General features: G+C 38.3%; 1 protein-coding gene across 1 annotated transcript in view; it reads left to right on the top strand.

The window, feature by feature from the left end:
* Positions 1–15407: 15407 nt before the first annotated feature.
* TANK (TRAF family member associated NFKB activator) overlaps positions 15408–25971 on the top strand; it is a 113669-nt gene continuing 103105 nt past the window's right edge. The window contains exon 1 of the mRNA XM_025404774.1: positions 15408–15561. The gene's annotated coding sequence lies outside the window, so the exon portion shown is untranslated. The remainder of the gene's footprint in view (positions 15562–25971) is intronic.

The raw sequence follows: 25971 nt of genomic DNA on the forward strand, positions 1-25971 counted from the left end.
CTATGGAAAAACACAATCCATTTATGATAACCCACTTTTACATTCAGTGCATAGGAAGCACCATGGTGAAGAGAGAGACTTTCTGGATAAACTGAGTCTGGGGTTTGATGCCATTTTTGCCCCACCCTCTATTCGCTATCCTTCAAAGAACATGGTCTCTTGCTAATTTAGGTTTCCTGTTCCTTTCCCCATTGTTGTATCACTGGATAGTGTGTGGCTTCAATCAGAACTTCCAAAATGCTTGGATTTTATGAAGTAGGTAATATTTTCAAAAACAATTTGGGGACTGATATAAGATCGCTAATCTTTAATTAGCTAAGCAAAGATATAAAAACAAATAACTACCATCCATTAACAGTGTTGTTTTATTTTTTTAAAGCACATGTTAATACCAAAACTTAACTAGGAGGGAACTAATCTCAGAATAAAAAACAGTTCTTTAAAAGTGAATAAATTTAGCTTTAAAGGAAAAATCACTACACTAGCCTTATCCTTCTCATTTCACCTGGTCTGATAAAAACTTCATCATAAAAAATAGTCTATACACTCCACTTTAGGTACTACAGTAGGCTTAAGTAACGGGAGAAACTTTTGATGATATTTTCTTCATCAATAACAAAGACTAGGGTCTTTGTGCAGAGAATGAATCTGGTTTGAAAGTCAGTACCAACCTAAACCACTTCCAGGTTTATCATCCTTTCCATGCTCTGTGCAATAGACACGAGCTGTTCCTAAAAGGCTGATTTCTATTTGCCCCATCCCAGCTTCCTTCTCCTACCTTCTGGTCCACATAGATAGGTTCTGTGATGTCCTAGTTATGGCAATCCTCTTTCCTGTGTATTGAGGAAGCGCCAGCCCTAAACAAGAGAGCTTTGTTTTTTCAGTTTTTCCAGAATATAAATGTTTGATTCCCACCAAGTTGCTGCTGATTGCTTTACATGGTGTGGGCTGCATTTATGAGCAGCCCACACAGGATAAGTACCCAAAAGAGAAACAAGTTCCTGAGTCGCTGTCAGGATTCAATTTTGTAATCACTTTTAAGAAGTTCTGTTGGATTTGTAGAGAAGGCAAAACTCTGTTTTCCTATGCTTTGAAACTGGCATCAATGACAATAAAGAAGAAACCAAAGAAAATGCTTTCGAAATTAGAGAAATAAAAACTTCTGAAATCTTTACGAGCAGGCAAGCTGTGAAAGCAGTGGCAGGGTGCTTCCTGCTGAGTCATGAAATGGAATGATTCATAGTCAAGCAATTCAAGGCCACAGACAACAGAACTCAAGCAAGGGAGTAGCAGGAATCAAGCCCAGATTGTAAATCCAGGATTGGAAACATAACTGAAATCAGGAGTAAAGCAGAAATATCACAGGAACACAGGCTGTTTGAGTCTGGTGAACATGCCAAAATTAGGAACATGGTAGAACAGAATTAGGTCATTATTTGAGGATCAGGAACACAGATCAGAGATAGATGGATGCTAAGTGAAGCCCCTTGATTCAGGCTTCCTGGTAAAGAAGGCCTAAGAGACCTTAAGTAGATCTCTTGGAAATCTTCTCTGTCAGCCCTACCTACAAAATTACTCCCATTTACCCAGTCTATCCACTCACCTGTCTGGGAGCCACCCTGAAAGAATGATGAACGTCCCTGAGACTAATTCTACACACCAAACTGGTCCAACCATATTGACTGAAGCAATACTTTGAGAAAACAAGTCCCCAAATCAAACCGTCTTGTTCTGTTTAGATATAACCTGAATCTAAACTTTTTTTTTTTTTTTTTTTTGAGACGGAGTCTCGCTCTGTCACCTGGACTGGAGTGCAGCGGCGCAATCTCGGCTCACTGCAAGCTCTGCCTGCCGGGTTCACGCCATTCTCCTGCCTCAGCCTCCCAAGTAGCTGGGACTACAGGCGCCCGCCACCATGCCCGGCTAATTTTTTGTATTTTTAGTAGAAACGGGGTTTCACTGTGTTAGCCAGGATGGTCTCGATCTCCTGACCTCGGCCTCCCAAAGTGCTGGCATTACAGGCGTGAGCCACCACGCCCGGCCTGAATCTAAACTTTGACTTCAAATTGTCTCAGTAGTAAAATTACTGATGCATATAGCAGTATATGTAGGTTTTTTTCTGTTACTTCTGATTTTCATCAGAAACCCTAGAACAGAGAAGATTAAGAACCCAAATTATGAATTTAAGAAGCCACTCAAACAGCTGATCTAGAAATTCAAATAGCACAGATAAAAGGCAGTGGTGAGAAAAGAAATTAAGTGGCTTTCTGCATATATCATGCTTAGTTCATCCAATGTTATGGGCTAAAGTGAGTCCCATCAAATTCGTGTGTTCAAGCCCTAACCCCCATAACCTCAGAAAGTGTTTTGGGAAATAGAACTTTTAAAGAGATGATCAAGTTAAAACGGGGCCACTAGGGTAGGCTGTAATCTAATCAGACTGGTATCTTTATAAGAAGAGGAAATTTAGCCACACACAATCACAAGGGACCTGCCTGTACAGGGAAACCACCCTGTGAAGGAGCAGAAGAGAGCAGCTAACTGCAGGCCAAGGAGACAGGCCTGGAATGGGTTCGTTCCTCATGGCCTTTAGAGGGAATCAACCTTGCCAGCAATTTAATTTTGAACCTCCAGGCTCCAGAACTGTGAGAAAATAAACTTCTGTAAATACCTGATCAGTGGTATTTTGTTATGGCAGCTCCAGCAGATAGCACATCAAATAAACTGGTTAATGGACGGGGAAAAAAGATTCTGCTACTTATAAGTTTAAGTGCTCTATATCTTATAGCTGCACAAACTTTCTGAACCATACCCCATCAAATTTTAAATTAACCTAAAAAGTCAATTTAGAATTCTGTGTCTTTTATAAAGTTTTAACATCTTTCAAGAAGAGGAAATAAACTTTCATATCTTCAAATGTTCTATCACATAAAGTCTGAAGTTTTGTAGCCTGTTACTACATCTTACCATGTCAGAAATAGAAACAATTTTTCTTCCTAAAGTAAACTTTCCTCATTAACATAAACATATGTTCAGACAAGAGTATATTCAAGGTTTTAACCATGTTTCTGTGGATAGAAAATAAGAGAGAATACTCTGAGAGCTCATTAACATGGTTTGATACCATTTGTCAAAAGTTTCAAGAAAGAATGTTGATTAAAATATAGGCAGTCAGTTAAAGTCCTCTCCTCAGCCTCTTGGGGTAATTTACCACCTTCAATCATCTTAAAGTTTAATAGCCAATAACAGTATAATAGTTCTCATTCATGAGGTAGTTATATTTTAACTGGGGTCAAAGTATTATACTACAAATAAAGATCTAACCTATTTCAGATATCATTCAAGGAAGATTTGAGGAGCCCCAAGATGTTGGTGGGGACTACACCTGTAAAGACATTTTATAGTTAACATCTGCTTCACTGACCTTCATATAATGTAGGTAATATACTTAAACAAAGCTACTGCTGAATGTTGAAATAACAGGGTATAATGAAAACTTATTCCCTGCATTCAAAAGTGTGCCAGCTAAGTATGTATTGCATCCCAGCTTCAAAGCCACCTTTTATTGGCTGCTCAGCAAAAATGAAGCTGGAATGTTGAAATATTTTCTTTGCAGTGACAACAGTGTCAAGCTTTGTCAGTATACGGAGGTGGAGAAACACTACAAGATGAATAGGACTTCTCTTCCTGGTTCTGGTGTTTTCTATTTTCTTCTTGTTCCTATCTCATGGCTGCCAACTGTGCATGTAAGGCTGCTCTAGTGACACCCCATCAAGTTGCAGTGGCATACATACTGATGGCTCCTCATCGAATCGCAGTGGCATTCCTATTGACAGCTTCCCAGTGAATCTCACAGGTGTCCTGAAAGTCAGCTTCCCAGCCTTGGCACACGTGCACTTTGGAGGGGTGGTTTACTCATTGCTCAGCATCTGTGGACCAGTTCTGGCCTGGGCAACCAAGCACACTTCTCTGGAATCTTGTGGTCTACAACCATACCTTTTCCACTGTGGTCTGAATTCTGGCCTTAGGAAGGAGGTTCTCTTTCCCACATTTGTTCCTTCTTTGGATACCCTCCCTGAGTCCCAGATATCCTTTTGTGTTATCTTTACTCCTTTATAGATCAGCACCTGGTATAGTTAATAGTTATTTATATTAACCTTTCCCTGTTGAAATTACTATCTGATTTCTGTCTCCTGATTGAACCTTGACTGGTATAAGAGGGGTTGGGGGAAAAGGCCTTCATTCCTAAGGAATAAACTTTCAAAGCACTTATTTAAAAACCCAAAGTATGCAAAGAACCAGAAAGATAGTGTGCCCTTCTGCCAGAGTAATCTATTTCAAATGACTCTACTATTCTGATTACAACAACTGACACAGAAAAAAACCAGTGAGCATTCAAATCCAAGAAAGATAGTTTCTCATATTAAACCCTCAACCAAAAAATCAAATAAAACAAAACCCTGAAACTAAAAATTCAAACTGAAATACACAAGGGACTTAATCAACTGTTAATTTTTCAGTGTTGTACCCAAATGAATATGTTCTGTGTTCAGTTTAAAAATTATCTGGAGGGAACAGGGAAAAGGAGCCTGACTAGCTAGACTTTATACATCTGTTTTCCGCAAAAATATTATCTCAAACTAAGCCAGGTGCAGGGACACATGCCTGTAGTCCCATCTACCCAGGAGGCTAAATAGGGGATAGCTTGAGTCCAGGAGTTCAAGGCTGCAATAAGCTATGATCATACTTGATAACGGTCACTGCACTGCAGCCCAGAGTTTATGGATTATCCTTTCCATCTGACCCTCTATTCCCTTCTCCTCTCTTATTTCTTTCTCACTGTCATTGGGTCTTAGAGGTTAGATAGGTTTACATTTGTTATCTTCCTCATTTATAGAGAATTACAAGTATGAACTATTAATCCTGCTAATATTAGAAATTGTATCAGTACTAATAGAGAGACCTCCATCTCAAAAAGCCACCCACCCACCCACCCACACACACACACGTAATCACAAAACAAGCCAAAACAGGTCATGTTGGAAATGCAAGATCTGCAGTCATGATACTTTGAATATGGTATTCAGAGTCCCACACTGAGAGTGGTAATGATTGAGAGTCATGATACCTGTCTCACAGGATTGTTGTAAAGATTAATACTCAGAGCAGTGTTTGACATAGAGCAAATCTCCATAAAGGCTATTTGTTGTGGTTATTGTTGTATTCATGACTCCTTTTTGACCATATAGAGTATTATAGCAAGAAGATTTCAATTGCTAGTAACAGAAAATCCAACTCAAACTAGCTTAAACAATACGAGGGAACCTTGGGGATTACATAATTCAAAAGTCAAGAGGTAGAAGGAGCTTTAAAGTTGTTTGATTCAGTGGCTCAGCAATATCATTAAAGACCCATGTTTTGACCAGGCACAGGGCCTCACATCTGTAATGCCAGCACTTTGGGAGGCCGAGGTAGATGGATCACTTGAGGCTAGGCGTTCAAGACCATCCTGGGCAACATGGTGAAACCCCATCTCTACTAAAATTACAAACATTAGCTGGGCACAATGGCATGCACCTGTATCCCAGTTACTCAGGAGGCGGAGGCGTGAGAATTGCTTGGACCCAGGAGGCAGAGGTTGCAGTGACCTGAGATCATGCCACTGCCCTCCAGCCTGGGTGACAGAGCGAGACTGTGTCTCAAAAGTAAATAAATATATATATATATTTTTGAGACGGAGTCTCGCTGTGTGCCCATATATATATGTATATGTGCCCATATATATATGTGTGTATATATATATTTTTGAGACAGAGTCTCGCTGTGTGCCCAGGCTGGAGTACAGTGGCACGATCTCGGCTCACAGCAACCTCTGCCTCCCGGGTTCAAGCAATTCTCCTGCCTCAGCCTCCCGAGTAGCTGGGACTACAGGCGAGCGCCACCACGCCCAGCTAATTTTTGTACTTTTTAATAGAGATGAGGTTTCACCATGTGGGCCAGAGTGGTCTCAATATCTTGATCTTGTGATCCGCCTGCCTTGGCCTCCCAAAGTGTTGGGATTACAAGTGTGAGCCACCACGCCCGGCCTAAAATTTTTAAAAGACCAATTTTTCCCCATCTCTCTTTTTGGCCATCTCGTGATGATGGTTTTATTCTGTAGTTGAAGCCCCTGTAGCGTTAGGCTGATTGTCAGCTTAAATAATGAGGGCTGTGCTTCACTTTTACTTTCAGCTCTGTAAACCAAGCAAGAGTCCTGGTATTCACCAATGTTAAGACTGGCTCATGTCACGCACTCCACCCTCAGCCAATAACAAAGGTCGGGGAAATATAATGTACTGACTGGTCTGAGCCAGTCCTAGCCTACCCATGGACAGTGGGTGGAGTTTGTTTCCCAAACAGTACATAGGCTACAAGGGGAAAAAGGAAAAGGCAATACAGAAGTTGCATAGACAAACAAAAATGATCTTGCTTAAATAATTTCTCTCTAGTTTTCCTGCAAAACTTGTATGAATTCACATTATAATTTTTTTTCTTTTTTTTTTTTTTTTTTTTTGAGATGGAGTCTTGCTCTGTCGCCCGGGCTGGAGTGCAATGGTGTGATCTCGTCTCACTGCAACCTCCACCTTCTGGGTTCAAGCGATTCTCCTGCCTCAGCCTCCCGAGTAGTTGGAATTACAGGTGCCTGCCACCATGTCCGGCTAATTTTTGTATTTTTTAGTAGACACAGGGTTTCACCATGTTGGTCAGGCTGGCCTCAAACTCCTGACCTCAGATGATCCACCCACCTCAGCCTCCCAAAGTGGTGGGATTATAGGCGTGAGCAACCACACCCAGCCAATTCATATTTTAATTTTACAGAGACAATGAAGAAAAACACATCACTGAATAAAAAAGAACAACAAAGAAACTCTCTTACATAATCTTACCATGTGCTCAGGGTTTTAAATCCTTTACACGTACTAATTCGTTCAATTCTCAAAACTACCATAAGTTTGACAAGACATTTGTCAAAGGTGAAGTCAGCATTTGGAACGCAGGCATTACGGCTCCAGCACCTATTTGCCTAACTCCTCTGCAAAGAGATGGGTGTTACTTCTGACGTGCTGCAGAAAGTGCCACTGGGCTTGGTTCTATGGCTCCCTCTCCCAAGAGGAGATCAGCATATTGCAACTGATGAATGAAGAGTTAAAGAATAAATAAACGACATGAGAAAGAGGTGTTTCTACAAAGTTTTTTTTTCCATCCAAACAATATTTTAAAATCTGAAACCCAATGACAAGAGAAGAATAAAACACACAAGTTCTTTCACCAATTGAGTAATTAGAAAAAGTTCACCAATTCCATCCCACTCAGCTTCCAAACCATAACAGCATCTTCAAATTATAATGCCAAAGGTGATCAAGTACTTTGAAGCCAGGATCTCTAATGCCAGTGAAAAATTGCCAAAATTATGAGTCAGCTGTTTGATATTTAGAAAATCAACTAATCTCTTTGGGTCTGTTTCCTATTCTTTGAAGTCATTTAACTTAAAAATATCTTTTAAAAATAGCATGTCTACGCACAGAATTACCTCTACACTTTTAGAACTACCTCAATCTTTCCTCCTTAAACAATAGCTTGTGATTTTACTTGAAACCCGTGTTTATTGGATATTTTATCATGGCTCCGGCATCCCACCAAATATGATCAAATTAAAAAGGAATTAAACTGGTAAACCAAGGAATAAATAACACATAAGGAACTTTGAAATCTCTCTGCAAGCTTCAGCTAGTTAATCCTCCCAAACATCCCCCTGGAGTCATGCTAAACAGTTTTCAAAGGTCAGCTCTCATTGAGAGTCTGACTTATTTTATTGAAGTCATAGAAAAACTCAGAGTTTATGGATTATTCTTTCCATCTCTCCCTCTATTCTCTTCTCCTCTTTGATTTCTTTCTCACCACCATTGTGTCTTAGAGGTTACAGACAGGCTAACATTTTTTATCTTTCTCATTTATAGATAATTACAAGTATGAGCTATTATTAATCCTACTAATATTAGTAATTGTATCAGTACTAAATTACTGTGTTCTCACATAGAAAATTATTGATGACAGGCATCTCATAGTAATTTCGATTTCATAAATTTATAATTCCAAAAAAATATATTTCAGGTAATGCAAATTTGTTTTCTACGATTTATATATTCCTTACCTCTTTGAGGGGAGTTCAGTAATTTCTATTTTATCCTAATATCAAAACCACTTTTCTGGGTTTCTCAATTTAGAAAGAAAAATGCATGTGAGGCTCATTCTTTTGGCTGGTGTTTCTCATCAACTTTAGAAAAAAGAAATCCCAGTGCATAGATCAAAATAGAAAGGTTATTTGGTAATAAACTAAATGTATTGCTATACTGGCCAATAAAACAGAAAGTAGAATGTATAATATCTAAAACAAATTCTTCAATGGTGAGATGCCTCATTTTCTGATTAAATTCTGTCAGCTTACAGAGACTTTTTAAGGAAACTTAAATAGCTCACCTTGTACCCTGTAGAAAGCATCATGTACTTTTTTACGAGACATAGTAAGCCATACATAACAGATTAGAAAGAAAAAAATGAAAGGATGAGTAAAACTGCAGAAACAAATGTGCATTATCATCTTCCTTGACTAATGGTATTGAATCTCCTCCCAGGTTGCCCTATTTTTCTAAATTGGCATTTGAAAAGAGGCAGCAAGGCTAATTTGCTCCTCCACTTCTCAACAAGAGCACCTGTGTTAGTCCGTTTGCGTACTGCATGAAGAACTGCCCGAGACTGGGTAATTTCTAAAGGAAAGAGGTTTAATTGACTCACGGTTCAGCATGGTTGGGGAGGCCTCAGAAAATGTGCAATCATCGTAGAAGGTGAAGGGAAAACAAAGCGCCCTCTTTGCCAGGCTGCAGGAAGGTGGCGTGCCAAGCGAAGAGGGAAGAGTCCTTTATAAAACCATTGGATCTCGTGAGAACTAACTATCACGAGAACAGCATGGGGGAAACCCCCTCCCACCATGATTCAACTGCCTTCACCTGGTCTCTTCCTTGACACGTGGGGATTATGGGGACACAAAGCCCAACCATATCAGCACCCCTTCTGCATCTCCCTCCTTTTCCCTTCCCATCCTCCTGCCATCTTCAATTATGCTATTCTTAACATGCCCATCCCAAGACCCAGGTAAGTATTGAGTAGGAACTGACGGTGGTATATTCCCAGTTCATTAAGTTCTTGTCAGCCTGGAAGCTTCCACAACTAGGCATAAGAAGAAATCAGCCCGGGCTCAGTGGCTCACGCCTGTAATCCCAACACTTTGGGAGGCCGAGGAAGGCGGATAAAAAGGTCAGGAGATTGAGACCGTCCTGGCTAATACGGTAAAACTCCGTCTCTACTAAAAATACAAAAAATTAGACGGGCATGGTGGCACGTGCCTGTAGTCCCAGCTACTCGGGAGGCTGAGGCAGGAGAATCACTTGAACCCGGGAGGTGGAGGTTGTAGTGAGCCGAGATCGCACCTTTGCACTTCAGCCTGGTGACAGAGCGAGACTCCGTCTCAAAAAATAAATAAATAAATAAATAAAGAAGAAGAAGAAATCGAAAGTGGTAGAGAATGCATCTGAATTTTTTTCCGCCTCCGTTAAAATGTCATGTGTCAATGAGTGACAGAATCTTCACCAGATAAAGTGCACTGTATTGGGCAATCCCAGGTGCATTAAAAGTTGTTAAGAGGATGGACTTTGGAGACAGACACCTCAGTTTCCACTTACTATTTAATAGCTATGTGTACTTGGTCAAGCCAGTTTACTTCCTTATGCCTCAGTTTTGAAACTATAAAAGAGTACTTCCTTTATAGGGTATTATAAGGATTAAATAAACTGATACATGTGACGTACTTAGAATTGTGCCAGGACCACAGTAAATTATATACAGGTATTTGTCATTATTAACCCATCTGAGATTTTAATCTCTTCTACATTCCCAAACAATGGTCATTCATCATATGTCTCCTTTCTCCCGGGGAAGAAGGAACTCATTACCTCTTAAAGTGGCCTATCTCGTTTTCTGACTATTGGAATGTTCATTTTCCTGTAACAAGCCATTTTTTTTTTTTCCTTATAGCTCTGGCTCACTGGTCTGAAGCCTTTCTTGGAGCTACATAAATGAATTTGATATTTGAATACAGTTCTCTCCTTCTCAGTTTCTCTAAGCTAAATATCCTCCATTCCTGCAATCATACACATGTAATATGGATGAGTATTTAATAACTAGTTTGTCTGCGGTCTTAAAGAGTGGTACCCAGAAAGATGGGTCAGAAAGCAGGACTAATGCATCCCTCATTCTAGAGGGAATTCTAAGGTCCTATTACTTTGGGGATATTTTTAGAATTCCCATATTATCACCTCAAGTAAAACTCAAGTTAGTTTTGTGTGACTGCTACTAATTTGCAGCTCATCAACCCTTTCCGTGATTATGCAATTCCTTTCTAGTTTTTGTTCATTTGTGGGATGGTGGTAGGGAGGGGAGTAGTAACTAACAACTTTATAATTATTCCTATTGAATTTCATTTTGGCATCAGCCTATTACTTGAATTTGTCAAGAGTTTTTTTTTAATTTTTAATCTATCTTTGTTTTATCACATATCACTAAATTTCCTCTTTCTTTTGATAGCCAAAAATACATACCTATCATATAAAGGGGAGGACAGAGTTCTGGGGAATCCAGGGTCCCACTTTTAGTCTTGTTCTCAAAAATAATGCACCTAAGTTGCAGAGAAAAAGAAACACACACTGTTGATGGGAGTGTAAATTAGTTCAACCATTGTGGAAAGCAGTGTGACGATTCCTCAAAGACCTAAAAACAGAACTACCATTTGACCCAGCAATCCCAACACTAGGTATGTACCCAAAGGAATATGAATTGCTCTATCATAAAGATACATGCATGTGTATGTTCATTGCAGTACTATTTACAATAGTAAAGACATGGAATCAACCTAAATGCCTATCAATGGTAGACTGGATAAAGAAAATGTGGCACGTATACACCATGGAGTATTATGCAACCATAAAAAAGAACGAGATCATGTTATTTGCAGGAACATGGATGGAGCTAGAGGCCATTATCCTTAGCAAAGTGACGCAGAAACAGAAAAGCAAATACCACATGTTCTCACTTATAAGTGGGAGCTAAATGATAACACATGGACATATAGAGGGGAACAACGCACACTGGAGGGAGAAGATCAGGAAAAATAACGAATGAATACTAGGCTTAATACCTGGGTGACAAAATAATCTGTTCAACAAGCCTGCATGACACAAGTTTATCCTGAACTTAAAAGTTAAAGAAAATTAAAAAGACTATGCTCAAGCTACTTCTTAACTACTTAGCCTATGTACCTCACAGATTTATTTTTTAAGGCTAGATGCTAAGAACACTCAAATTGTGTCTATCTATCATCAAGACTATAAGCTGGGTGCAGTGACTCACACCTGTAATCTCAACCTTTTGGGAGGTTGATTGCTTGAGCCCAGAAGTTCAAGACCAGTCTGGGCAACATAGTGAGATCTCAGCTCTACAAAAAAATGTAAAAAGAAAACTAGCTGGGAGTGGTGGTGCCCACTTGTAGTCCCAGCTAGTCAGGAGGCTGAGGTGGGAGGATTGCTTGAGCCCAGAAGTTCAAGGCTGCAGTGGGCTATGATTGTAACACTGCACTCCAGTCTGGAGCAACAGACTGAGACCCCATCTCAAAAAAAAAAAAAAAAAAAGAAAGAAAGAAAGAAAGAAAGAAAAAAGAGTAAAGATTATAAATAATCCCCTACAATGTTAAAAAGATAATTAAGATTTTTACAATTATTTTACTAAAAAAGCTATGGAAACAAGCAAAAAAACCACAAGCTTAGTCTAAAAAAAAAAAAAAATCAGAGTGGATTTATTAAGAATGTGGAGAAGGGTATGAAATAAATTTTTAACCTTTGATTCTCTTATTTGTTTAATCCCTGGGTATCTAGGCATCTCTTCATGCATAGCTCGAGCTCTGAGAACTGCCTCTCTGCCCACACAGCTAGCACTCGTATGCATCGCTGCTCTTAACTTTGTCAATGAGCAGAGTTAAACATTTGCACGTCTATCTCCTCCTTAAGAATATGAGCTCCACAAGAGCAAAAAAAGCATTTTAAGAACTTCTGCACCCAGCATGGAGCCTAACACATAGTAGATAATATTATATACTATAATAAATACAGTTGATCCTTGAACAACATGGGTTTGAACTGTGTGGGTTCACTTATATGTGATTCTATTTCAAAAAAGTTACACCAAGTGTGCCTACCTCCCCTGCCTCCCCCTTCACCTTCTCCTTCTCTTTCACTCCTCAAACCACTGATACAGCAAGACCTTCTCATCTTCCTCCTTCTCCTCAGCCTCCTCAACGTGAAGACAACAAGGATGAAGATCTTCATGATGATCCACTTCCACTTAATGAATAGCAAATATATTTTATCTTCCTTATGATTTTTAAATACATTTTCTTTCCTCTAGTTTATTGTTAGAATACAGTATATAACACATATACAAAATATTCATTAATCGATTTTATATTATAGGTAAGATGTATTAGTTAAGTTTTGGAGGAGTCAAAAGTTATATGAGGGGGGTTGATGCAACTGTAATTGACCAAGCATGCTAATTAAATGTCCCTACAGGTATAAGGCCAATCATCAACTTAGGTAACATCTTAAGTATATGAACTGTAAAGAGTAAGTACATTTTCCCTATACTATCCCACTCCCTACATCCACTATATCCCTTTCATCCATTCACTGTGACCAGAAGTTTCATTAAATGGGGATACCTTTAATTCTACAACTCGACCTAAAATGCAAATATCCTCTATGGAGAAGCAAAACTTTGGCATAAATTTTCATTGAGTTGCAAATAAATGATATAGGTTACTCTGCCCAGTGCACAATTTATTGAGGTTGGGGTGGTCGTGGAAAAAGAGTATCTATCATCCCGGCAGGTCTCAAATTCCCTTAGCGTCAGCCCCACTGTGGCCATGGGCCAATAAAATCCTGAAGCATCAGCCCACTAACAAGTAGAGCCTAGAAAACACTGCTGTTTTCACACATACTGTGCCTAGAGCATGAATTCACCCTGTAGGTGTCCATGTGATCATCTGAACCAAGTTTCTCAATCAAACACCCACCCCATGCAGCCTGGCTACCTAACTGGCTACTTGGCCAGAGTCTCAGACACCTGGGTCTCCCTCTGAAGGAGGGAACCTATTCCTAAATCCTAGTTAGCAATTAGGAGACCTGGCTTTCTTGCTCTCCACTCTCTCTAAAAAAGACTTTCCAGGATTCTTCTTAAGGAAGCCTTTCCACCAGACCTGCCCTGAGAACCCTGCTGCCCCAGGGCAGTGATGTCTGCACTCTTTGACTAGTAACTCCCCTCAGCCATTCTTCTCTGCCTGAATACGAACCTGACTTTTGCCTCCCACCCTCTAACTTGGGCTTGGAGATGCTCATCCCACTCCTGCCCTGGTCATTATACCCTAACCATTGCCAATCCTGGCTTAGTACCAGTTTGCTTCCTCCTCTGAAGGAATTTCTGCATTTTTGTCAGTCCTGGTCACATGATTTATGACTGAGAGAAAGAAAAAGGCAGGGAGCGGGGAAATACGAAAAGGAACTACTAGAGACAACAAAAATTAAAACTTCCATCTGCCTCACATATTTTGCCTAGTCTAGAACTGGTCAGTGGCATAGGTTTTAAATTTCATGAACTCAGAATTTCTTCAAAAAGCTTCTCTAACTGTAGCTTCTCTGTCTTGGCCGCAGGACCCTCTCTCAAACAATGCCCCACCAGATTGAGGCCAACACACCCAGGAGTAGCCAGTTCTGCAGGAGGCTGGGTGTCAGCCAAGCTCAAATGCCAAAGTAAATAGAGGAGGGAGGATGAAGAGACCAAAGGGGCATTTCCCAGTCTAGATAGGAGACCTGCTTTTTTTAAAAGCTGTATTTTTAAAACCTTGCTCATTCAAAACTGTAAATTCTTAAGAAGTAAATTTGCCTTTCACTAGTGGCTATCTTACTTTTTTGTTGGTTTCTTTTGCCATATTTACAGCACTGGATAGGTTGGCTTTATTTTTCTATTGCACACGAGCATTTAATATTTAACATTTCATCAGTGAGATAGTTATAAAACCCATAGTTCTGAAAGAAATGTAATGCTTCATTGTATGTTAGATGAGTAAGTAGAAGCCTTTTAATCATAAGTTTATTCAGCATTTTAGATACTTTTGAAATTATTTTTTATGGAATAATTTCATCATAAGTAGCATATCTCAGGTTTATTTAACATATAATTTAAGAGAGGGCAGTGTTTCAAAGTGGAAAACAAACTAGACTAAGAATCAGAAGTTCTAAATTCTAGACCTTTTAGTAACTGTTGAAGTTTAGGTAAAACCTCAGACTTCTCATCTATAGAATGCAGGACCTGAAAAAGGAGACTGCTTAATTGACACAGTTTTTATCCAGCTTAATAACTTTATTTGCCAAGAGTGTAGTGCAGTAAAAAAAAGAAATGCACTTGGATTCAAAAGACTCAGATGTTAATCTAAGTGCTGCTTCTAACTTTACTTGTGACATTGAGCATTTACCTTCTCCTGTTTCCCTCATCTGTAATAAAAAGGAAATGAAACAGATGTTGTCTAAGGTCATTTCCAGCTCTAAAATTTTATATCAAAGAAAAATGTCTGTGGTGCACATGGTGTCTTCCGTTTGCATGTAAAATGTGATGTTTTGCTCTAAGTAACCTAAGAGAAATACATGTATTTGTAAAGCATTTCCCAAGTTTGCTGGAACACACATTTATCCCACAAACAGTGAACCTTAAGTTCTCAAGGCAGAAAAGCTGTCTTAAGAGGCTTGTTTGCTTCATCTCTCTTCTGAGTACCTAAGCTCAGGCTCTGAAACTGAGCTTAAACTTTATTACTACAAAGCTTCTTCCAAGTGACTTCTGTAGGCCATAAAGACAACTATAAACAAATTTGGTTTTTACCTCCTGTTTATAAATATGCTTCTTAGGTCAAAAAGCCACTTATCAAATAAACTGAACTTTTAACTTTTCTTACATAAAACGCTTAATCCAAAAATATTTTTGTATTTACAGTTCCTGGGTTTTTGTTGTTGTTGTTGTTGTTGTTGCTGCTGCTGCTGCTGCTGCTGTTAAAATGCCTTAACTATTCACACAAAGTATCTTTGCTTCAAAAGGAAGTCAGAACTACAGTCACGAGTGGTTTACAGAATATTTTCTGATAGTCTTTGCTTCATTTCAGTATCGTGCCATGATTGGCTGTTGCTAGCTACAAATAAGGAAGTCTTCAAGTTGGGGGATTTCTCAGTGGAAGTTCCCACTTCAACGAAGGGAGAGCTCTGGACGTTTGAGCAGCATTGATAGAGCCTGTGGAAAACACTTTCCGACTGTGTAACTGTTTACATCTTTACAGAGGAATAGTCTACAAAGGAAGACTCGTAACCTGGAGAAGAGGTAATCTAATTTCAATAGTTCCTACTGATTCTCAACCTAGCAAGGTGGCCTGGATGTCTTAAACTGAAGTGTTGCAGATATGTTACCCTCTTACTCTTGCTATGTGAGTAATTTATGACATGATTCAATAATGCCTTTGTAGTCAATGTCATAGTTAGAAATTTGGCCTTCAAAAAATGGCTGGATGTGGTGGGTCACGCCTATAATCCTAGCACTTTGGGAGGCCAAGGTGGGAGGATCACTTGAGCCCAGAAGTTTGAGACCAGCCTGGGCAACATAGTGAGACCCCATCTCTATTTAATTAATAAATACATAAATGATAAGGTCCCTAGCCAAGACCAAGGAAAATTTTTTTTAAATTTTCAATTTCTTTCTAACTTTTAGGATAGAATTTATGTCTCTACCTGAATGATTTTTTTTAAGTTTATATCTGGAATGAGAGCCTTCTTCAATGAATGATTTTTATAACATAATGTTGATATTTATGCTGAAAGATATTTGGCTTAAGTTGTTCATAACTTACTAGGCTGAAAAGTAAATTAAAGTAAAAGTGTATTCATACTTTTTGGTTATATTTTTAAAAATCGATCCTGGCCTGATCCAGTGTGTCTATTCAAACATTAACTCAAGGCTGGGCGTGGTGGCTCACTCCTGTAAATCCCAGCACTTTGGGAGGCTGAGGCCAGCAGATCACCTGAGGTCAGGAGTTGGAGACCAGCCTGGCTAACATGATGAAACCCCGTCTCTACTGAAAATACAAAAATTGGCCGGGCGTGGTGGTGTACACCTATAATCCCAGCCACTCAGGAGGCTAAGCCAGGAGAATCACTTGAACCCAGGAGGCAGAGGTTGCAGTGAGCTAAGACAGTGCCATTACCTAGGCAACAAGAGCAAAACTCCATCTCAAAATAATAATAATAATAATTAACTCAAGTTTAGTATTTTTCTCATCTCATAGAAAGCACATGATAGTGAATATTTCATTACACTAAAGTATTAATCTTATAGACAGTGCTGCATCTCCTTGGACCATTTAAACTTACGCAGTTATAGTAATCTAGTCTTATTCTATTACCAATTAGCCCTCATATTTTCACAACCAAAAATGAATATTAAATACCATGTAATATTTCATAAAGTTATTTTCTTAAGAATAATCATAGGAAAAATGACAGCTCAAAAAGATTAAAAGTCAAGAATTATTATCACTATTGTTAAATTATTATAATAGCTGTGATATTCAAGCTTGTAAGTGGCAGAACCAGGGCTTAAATATAAATTCATATCACCTCTTTATCCATGGCTTTCTGTTACTACTGGTCTACCTTCTTATAATATTAAAATAATATTTGAGAGATGTCATATCCCAAAGCATGGAGACTCTTATGATAGCAAAAGGAAGATGACTTGGCCATGTTCACACAGCAACCAAGTCATTTTTAGAAGCCAGGTCTTTCTTCTCACTCACCCACTCCCATCTCCTCACTCCCTCCAGGATACACTTCCACGTGCACACAGGTGGTGCGCACTAGTGTGCCTCCAAGCAGTTAGCTTCAGAGCCAGAAGAAGATGTGGGGTTGTATACCCAGTCTAACCTGCCTGAGGTTCTGCCCGGCAGCCCACTGGGGCTCTACAGCAATGTGTAGTTACTTCTTTTAAACACTTATGACATTGAGTCATAGAGATAACTAACTGGAGGATTAAAAATAAATAAAGGGCTCCCCTGAAAAAGTTCTGATTAGAATTTCATGAAACTTATGCACTAATTTGAGTAAAGTGATCATCCTTATAGCATAGAAACTTCCTGCCTGAATGTTCTATTAATGTGTCTCTAATGTATTAAGGCCTCAGTAGAATACATTTATCATTAAATGTATTCCAGTATATTTTGTTTTGTCTTCTTGTGTGTGTAGTAAAGGTACTTGATAGGGATATTCTTTCCACTATATTTTCTAACTAATTATTGCTGGCTTCTTAATTTCACAATTTTATCTTTCATCTAGCAATTTTATTGATCCCTCATTTTTCCTAAATTACTTTAGGTAACTCACATGTGACGCCTAGACAGAAAAAAATATAATCATGTATTATCCCTTTTTTTCCTCACCACATTGGCCAGAATTTCTGGAACAGTGTTTAATAACAGAGAAGAAAGCAGTCAACCTTGTCTTGTTTCTGATCTCAGTGGGAATTTCCCTAGTGGTTAACATTAAGAATGAGGTTGGCTGTTGGTTTGAGATAAGTACATTTATCATAAAAACCAAATAATTGCCAAGTACCTTGTTTACTATAGGCTTACTTAAATAAAAACAAAATGGAGACTTCATGTTAAACTATACTCAATGTCTTTTTGGTATCATTAGAGACAACTGTATGGTTTTTCTACTTCAAACTGTGTAGTAGTCTGCTGTTACACAAGACAGTCGTTGCATTTTTTAAAACTCCATGTCATCAAAAATCATGATATTAAAATGATTGTTTTGGTAATAAAGGTAGACTTATAGTTATAAGCTCTGTTTTGTTGTTGCTCCAATTAAAATAATAAATTGGTAGTTCAAAATAAACCAACCAAACCTACACATTTCCTCTTTTGCTCTTCAATCCATACGCTTAGACACCTCTTCTCTATTATTTTGGCTTCACAATTCTGTTCACAACTCAAACTAACAGAAGAAGAATGAAAACAATGTGACATAAGCCAAGGAACCCTATCCAGGCAGAGCAACCAAATAAACAAAGCAGCTGTTCCTATGCTTTGTGCAAAAAGCCTTCTTCCTATTATGACAGTGCTAGCTGCAGACCACAATTCAGTTACAACTGTGGTAAGCAAAATGTGTGTCCAAATTGATTAATTTTATATCCAACTTATATTAAGAAAATGTATGCTAAAGAGAAATGTTTGAAATTTGCTGAGAATTTTTAATATTCATATTCACAACTAGAAGTTTAGTGTGTATTTTTGTTTTTACATTCATAAGTCTGTAAAAATTAGTCTGTATTTTTATTTTCTAGAACACATCACTGATAGGTTTCAGTATTAAACTGAGACTAGTTTAATAAAGTAAAATGATAAAAATACCAAAATTTCTAAAGAAAATTCAATAGGAGTTATCTGTTCCTTGAAATGTTTAAAGAAGAAATCCATAATACTGTTGGGCCTTGGCATCCCCTTTTGAAAATAATTCTTTAAATGCTATTACAATGTCTTCTATTGTTATTGATCTATTTGGGGTTTATGCTATTTTTCATGCAGCTTAGTTTATTTGCTTTTGCTTAGCAATGATTCTTTTTAAAAATTTTTCAAATATATTGGCATACATGGTATTATCTTGAATGTTTTAAAATCATCTCCGTAACTATGTGGATAACCCTTTTTCATGATGCATTTTGTCCATTTTTCTGTCTCTTTTTTTTTTCTGATTGGATGTCACAGAACTAATCTCTTGGATCTATTCCTTCTATAGTTAGCTCTTTGTAAAATTGTTTTTGCTTTATCTTTATTAATATTTTCTCAATGCCTTTTTTAGACTATTTTACTTTTCTAAGTTTGTGAGTTGAATTCTTAGTTAATTTATTGTTATTCTTTCTTCTTTTATAACGAAAATATTTAAGGATAGGAGTTTTTTAGTACTATTTTAACATCTTACAACTTTTGATATACTGCTTTCACATTTCACTGTCTTACAGTTTTTAATTGAAGTTTTATTTCCTCTTTGATCAGATTTATTTAGGATAGTGAAGGGTTTTTTTAGTGAATAGTCTTTTTTAAACCATTTTAGATTTAGAGAAAATTTGAGTGAACACTACAGATAATTCACATATACCACCCTTTCTACCCCCACCACTCACAGCATCCCCTATTATTAACAACTTGCATTAGTATGGTACATTTGTTACAATTTATGAACCAATATGGGTACATTATTATTAACTCAAGTCCATAGTTTATTCAAGTTTTCTTATTTTTTCCCTTTTTAAAACTGAGGTGAAATTCATGTAACACAAAACTAATCATTTTAAAATGAACAATTCAGTGGCATTCAGTACACTGACAATGTTATGTAACCACCACCTCTATTTAGTTTCAAAACATTTTTACCACCCCAAAAGGAAATAGTGTACTATTAAGCAATTTTTCGCATTTCTCACTCCCCTCAGCCCCTGGCAACCGCAAATCCACATTCTGTCTCTGGATGTATCTATTCTGAATATTTCATATAAGTGAAACCAGACAGTGTGACTTTCTTTTTTTTACTATTATTTTACTTTAAGTTCTGGGATACAAGTGCAGAACGTGTAGGTTTGTTACATATGTATACATGTGCCCTGGTGGTTTGTTGCACCTATCAACCTGTTATCTAGGTTTTAAGCCCCACATGCGTTAGCTATTTATCCCTCCTTCCTCTCACCCCTCAACCCTGACTAGCCCCAGTGTATGTTGTTCCACTCCCTGTGTCCATGTGTTCTCATTGTTCAGCTCACACTTATGATTGAGAACATGTGATGTTTGGTTTTCTGTTCCTGTGTTAATTTGCTGAGGATGATGGCTTCGAGCTTCATCCATGTCCCTGCAAAGGATATGATCTCATTCTTTTTATGGCTGCATAGTATTCCAGGTGTATATGTACCACATTTTCTTTATTCTGTCTATCACTGATGGGCATTTGGATTGGTTCCATGTCTTTGCTATTGTAAATAGTGCTGTACTAAACATATGTGTGCATGTGTCTTTATAGTAGAATGATGTATATTCCTTTGGGTATATACCCATTAATAGGATTGCTGGATCAAATGGTATTTCTGGTTCTAGATCCTTGAGGAATCGCCACACTCTCTTCCACAATAGTTGAACTAATTTACATTTCCACCAACAGTGTAAAAACGTTCCTATTTCTCCAAAGCCTCGTCAGCATCTATTGTTTCTTGTTTTTAATAATCGCCTTTCTGACTGGCATGAGATGGTATCTCATTTTGGTTTTGATTTGCATTTCTCTAATGATCAATGATGTTGAGCTTTTTTCCATGTGTTTGTTGGCTGCATAAATGTCTTCTGTTGAGAAGTGTCTCTTCATATCCTTTGCCCACTCTTTGATGGGGTTGTTTTTTTCTTGTAAATTTGTTTAAGTTCCTTGTAGATTCTGGATATTATACCTTTTTCAGATGGGTAGATTGCAAAAATTTTCTCCCATTCTGTAGGTTGATGTTCACTCTAATGATAGTTTCTTTTGCTGTACAGAAACTCTTTAGTTTAATTAGATCCCATTTGTCAATTTCAGCTTTTGTTGCAGTTGCTTTTGGCATTTTCATCATGAAGTCTTTGCCCATGCCTATGTCCTGAATGGTCTTACCTAGGTTTTCTTCCAGGGATTTTATGGTTTTAGGTCTTATGTTTAAGTCTTTAATCCATCTTGAGTTAATTTTTGTATAAGGTGTAAGGAAATGGTCCAGTTTCAGTTTTCTGCATATGGCTAGCCACTTTTCCCGACACCATTTATTAAATGGGAAATCCTTTCCCCATTCCTTATTTTTGTCCGGTTTGTCAAAGATCAGATGGTTGTAAATGTGTGGTGTTATTTCTGAGGTCTCTGTTCTGCTCCATCGGTCTATATGTCTGTTTTTGTACCAGTACCATGCTGTTTTGGTTACTGTAGCCTTATAGTATATTTTGAAGTCAGGTAGCGTGATGCCTCCAGTTTTGTTCTTTTTGCTGAGGATTGTCTTGGCTATATGGGCTCTTTTGGGGTTTTCATATGAAATATAAAGTAGTTTTTTCTAATTCTGTGAAAAATGTCAGTGGTAGTTTGATGGAAATAGCGTTGAATCTATAAATTACTTTAGGCAATATGGCCGTTTTCTTGATGTTGATTCTTCCTATCCATGAGCATGGAATGTTTTTCCATTTGTTTGTATCCTCTCTTATTTCCTTGAGCAATAGTTTGTAGTTCTCTTTGAAGAAGTCCTTCATGTCTCTGGTTAACTGTATTCCTAGGTATTTTATTCTCTTTGTAGCAATTGTGAATGAGAGTTCATTCATGATTTTACTCTCTGTTTGTCTATTATTGGTGTATAGGAATGCTTGTGATTTTTGCACACTGATTTTGTATCCTGAGACTTTGCTGAAGTTGCTTATTAGCTTATGGAGTTTTGAGGCTGAGATTATGGGGTTTTCTAAATATAGACTCATATCGTCTGTAAACAGAGACAATTTTATTTCTTCTCTTCCTATTTGAATACACTTTATTTCTTTCTCTTGTCTGATTGCCCTGGCCAGAACTTCGAATACTATGTTGAATAGGAGTGGTGAGAGAGGGCATCCTTGTCTTGTGATGGTTTTCAAAGGAAATGCTTACAGCTTTTGCCCATTTTGCATGATATTGGCTGCGGGTTTGTCATAAATAGCTCTTATTATTTTGAGCTATGTTCCACCAATGCCCAGTTTCTTGAGAGTTTTTAACATGAAGGGATGTTGAATTTTATTGAAGGCCTATTCTGCTTCTATTGAGATAATCACATGGTTTTTGTCATTGGTTCTATTTATGTGATGGATTACATTTATTGATTTGTGTATGTTGAACCAACCTTGTGTCCCAGGGATGAAGCCGATTTGATCTCTGTTGGGGGCCGCACCAGGGGTGGTGGAGAATGAAAGAACACACACAAAGACAAAGACACACAGAGAACATGGCGGCCGCACTCAGAGCCTCCGCCTCACTTTATTTATACTCCATAAACCTCACGTCAGCAGAAAGAATGCAATGCAAAACAAACTTTCTTTTCCCACATGTAACCTTCTACTCAGTACCTTGTTTCTATATTCTTACTTATCTACTCGCCTTCTTGGCGCCTACGGGAGTTCATTAAAAGTTCAGTTGGAGATACTGTCCTTGAGCCCTATCTATTCTCAGCATACTGTTTTCAAAGGCCCCTGCATTTCCCCCCTTTTAATTTTGTTTTGCCTCAATCCTAAAAAGGTAGCCCATATTTGTTCCTGTGTTTTCTTTTGTTTTTGGTGGCGATGGAGGGAGCATCGAATCACCAAAAGAAGTAGACCCAAACCAAGTGCCCAAAGCAATATACTTCCAGAGATTGTAGAAATCCATGTTTTTATCTGAGTCCATGGGTTAAAGCAGCAAGGTGCTGACCCAGCTCCTGCAAGGTTACAGTTCCAGACAGCACATGTAATTGTTGTCGAAATGCTTCGGAAATGTTCTGAGTGAGCTCTTGAATGTCCAACCTAATATTTTTATGGCCAATTAATAATTTTCGGATTACAGTCCAATTCTGAGAGATGTTAAAAGGCACAGGTGTTACACAAAATTGAGTGGAATTCCAATCACATTGTAATGTTACCCGAGTACTGAGTACAGTGAGCTGATCTCCAAGCCATGTCAATGCTTGCTCCATGTTGTCCAATCTTTCAGCAAGTTGAGAATCAATGTTTCGTTGTTGAAGCCATAACCGGTGAGATTGTTCACGCCATTGCTGCACAAATTCAGCATTTTGTATGCTTTGATGAAGAGCGAGCCCTGCTACAGCCGCAGTGGAGGCAATGGCAACAAGACTCATCACCGAGGCAATTATAAGTCCAAGGGCACGGCGGGTTCGCTGAAGAGAAGTCCAAATATAAGTTTCAAGAGGTGATGCCCCCCACGGTCGCGTAAGGTTAACAGGTAGCCAAATTTCCTTACGAGCCCTGAGGATATAAATATCCCCAGCAAAGTTGTGCCACAAAGAATGATTGAGGCAAGACAAAAATGTACACATATTTGTACAATTAACAATTCCCATATTATTATCCCATGTCAAATTCCCTGCTAATAATAGGTAGGGCTTATGGACACAAGCAATAATATATTGAGAGGTATTCCGATATAACTGAATATGAAAGGAATTAGTTGGGTCAGAAAGATTAAGAGACATATTCCCCACAAAAGTGTTAATGGCATCACCTGCAGCTAACAACTTCCAAAGATGACTCTGTACTTAGGCCTCCTTCACACCATACCAAGGTTTCATTATTGTTAGCAGCAATACTTTTATTTACCCGGTGCCATTTCAAAGGTATGTGACTAAATTTTGTTTGAAAATCACCGTGCACACTTCAATCAGTTATTTGCATCCCATTGTATTCTAATAAAATCCGGGTTTTATTTCCCCGACATAGTTGCCACTCCAGCACCTCAATATTAGGAGAAACCTCTGGAATAGGACAAAAAGGTAAAGAACTAGGAATAGTTTCATTACTATATACAGTATGATTATAATAACAGTATTAGCAGCCACATAACTGATTATAGCGAACAACCCAGGCTTCATACGATTTTCGGAGACAATGAGAACTATTTCCCATGCATATTGGAAGTTCTTCCATTCCAAATTGGTATGTGTTGTTTATAATTTCCGTTTCCTGTTCTATATCGTCCTTGTCTATATAGGGGGACGGCATTCAAGTAGTGTCATTGGTGAAAACCTTAATTTCCGCCTCTCCCCAGGCGACTCCCTGATACAAGGGTGGAAAGGGAATATAAGTGCAATATTCATACAAAGCCTCACTAAGGGAAATAAGTCCCCCACCGAGGCACCTCCAACAAAGGAAGAAATGCATGCTGAATCCAGTTTTCTTTTCAACAGGGTTTCAATCATCTTGTAGGAAACCACTCAGGTCCGCTCCCTGTAAGGACAAGAGCATAGCCCCGTCCCTGTTTTAGAACTTGCCCTAGAACATACTTACCTTCTTCATTAGGATACCAAATCTTTAAATTGTCAGCGGGGACTATCACCGAGGGAGGTGAGGAAAGATGGGTTACGACAGCGGAGTCTTGCAATTGTCTCCATTGATTCAAAAAATAATTAAGGTAAAAAGAACCTTCAAAATCAAAAAAATTAAGGTAGAAAGGTTAACCTTCAAAAAAATCTGTTTTTTTTGGGGGGGGGGCTCATTTCCCCCTTTTTGTTTTAATAGTTGAGTTTTTAAAGCTAAATTTGCACGCTCAATGATGGCTTGACCTTGACTGTTGCCCGGGATCCCGGTGATATGTTGAATATTGTATTGCTGTAAGAAAACTTGTAATTTATGAGAGACATAGGCAGGGGCATTATCAGTTTTAAGTATAAAAGGAATGCCCATAATGGCAAAACAAGCTAAGAGATGTGTAATAACAGAATCAGCTTTCTCAGATGGCAACAGAGTGGCCCATTGAAAATGAGAAAAAGTATCAATGGTATGATGAACATACTTTAATCGTCCAAAAGAAGGAATATGTATAACATCCATTTGCCAAATTTGATTAACTTGAGTACCTCTCGGGTTAACTCCAGGATGGAAGGATGGGATGCTCAAAGGAGCACAGAAAGGACAAGCTCGAATAAGAGAACGAGCTTATTTACGAGTTAAATGAAACCGTCGTTGAAGGCCAGAACTATTAGTGTGATGTAGAGCATGTTCTTGTTCTGCAGCCTGCAAGTGGCCAATTAGAAGTGAATCAATCTGAGTATTTCCATGAACTAATGGTCCAGGCAGTTGAGAATGAGAACGAAGATGAGTGATGAATAAAGGAGCTCGACGTTGGCTCAAAGTAGAAAATAACAAGGAAAAGAGTTTTTGAAGAGAAGAAGTAGCACAAAGAGGTAAAGTGGCCTGAGAAATATAAGAAGTAACATAAACGGCATATTGAGAATCACTAACAATATTACAACCAGTAGTAGGGAAATCAAGTAAGACCATGAGAATAGCAAACAATTCTTCCTGTTGCACCGAGGGATAAGGATAAACTGTAATTCAAGATTGATGAAGCTTCTTGCCAAGAATCAGAAGTCGCAAGAAGATAAATGATCTGACTATGAGTGAATTGAGAGATAATTAAGGAAGGATCTCCTCCCCAAAGTTGTCGACAGTGATGCCGTCCTTTGATGATCAGTTCAGCTAAACGATCGATATAAGTAGCCAAGCGTTTAGATGTTTTATTGGACAAAAAGATCCATTCTAGCGGCCGATTGGTCTGATGAATCATTCCTGTAGGAGAATGTAAAGTATGAAATAAACAAAGGGAAAGGGGAACATCGGGAAGGATATAGTGTAAATGAGCCTTTTGAAGTTGCTCTTCCACAAGCTGGAGTTCCTGTAAAGCCAAAGGAGTTAAATGACGTGAGCTGTCCAAGTGACTGTCTCCTTCTAGAATAGAAAAAAGATGTTGTAACTGAATAGAGAAAAAACAATTTTTGAGATCTATGACCATTAATTTTTAACTTTGTGGGATAAGGGCAGGATTAGGAAGACCAGGCTGTAAACTTTCCCTAGGTTTAATGTAAACATTTATAGTTTTAAGACAAGACAAAGACGGGAATTCCATGCAGAAATACGTGGCTTTATATTCCTCTCGGCCATTTGTTTTTTGACTTACTCTTTTAGAG

The sequence above is a fragment of the Theropithecus gelada genome, chromosome 12 (assembly GCF_003255815.1).
Source record: "Theropithecus gelada isolate Dixy chromosome 12, Tgel_1.0, whole genome shotgun sequence".
Classification (NCBI taxonomy): domain Eukaryota; kingdom Metazoa; phylum Chordata; class Mammalia; order Primates; family Cercopithecidae; genus Theropithecus; species Theropithecus gelada.